General features: G+C 48.9%; 1 protein-coding gene across 1 annotated transcript in view; it reads left to right on the top strand.

Moving 5' to 3' along the window:
* Positions 1-264, top strand: part of LOC107665002 (choline/ethanolaminephosphotransferase 1-like) — a 10,804-nt gene that overhangs the window by 5,256 nt on the left and 5,284 nt on the right. The gene's annotated exons all lie outside the window — the stretch shown is intronic.

Here is a 264-nt window from a genome sequence, read left to right as displayed (position 1 = left end):
ACATCAACTTCGCGCTGTGGATCACCGGATCGGCTTTCACCGTGGACGAAGTGGAGTCCAGCCCAGGGTCGTCACATATGGTTGCCGCAAGCCTCCGCTCACTCTAGCCTCTTTTCGGCTCTTTTGGAAGGACACGACTAGAAATCAGTGGTTAAGTTGTATTTACAACACTGTTCCAGAACAGTTCAACCCAAATATTCAGATGTGTGCAGCACATTTTACGGAGGACTGTTTACTGATCCTGGTAGAGTAGACTACAATGCC

This window comes from Sinocyclocheilus anshuiensis, unplaced genomic scaffold (assembly GCF_001515605.1).
Source record: "Sinocyclocheilus anshuiensis isolate Anshui unplaced genomic scaffold, SAMN03320099.WGS_v1.1 scaffold363, whole genome shotgun sequence".
In the NCBI taxonomy this organism is placed as follows: domain Eukaryota; kingdom Metazoa; phylum Chordata; class Actinopteri; order Cypriniformes; family Cyprinidae; genus Sinocyclocheilus; species Sinocyclocheilus anshuiensis.
The sequence above is the reverse complement of the archived record's forward strand: the minus strand, read 5'-3'. Positions and strand labels throughout refer to the sequence as shown.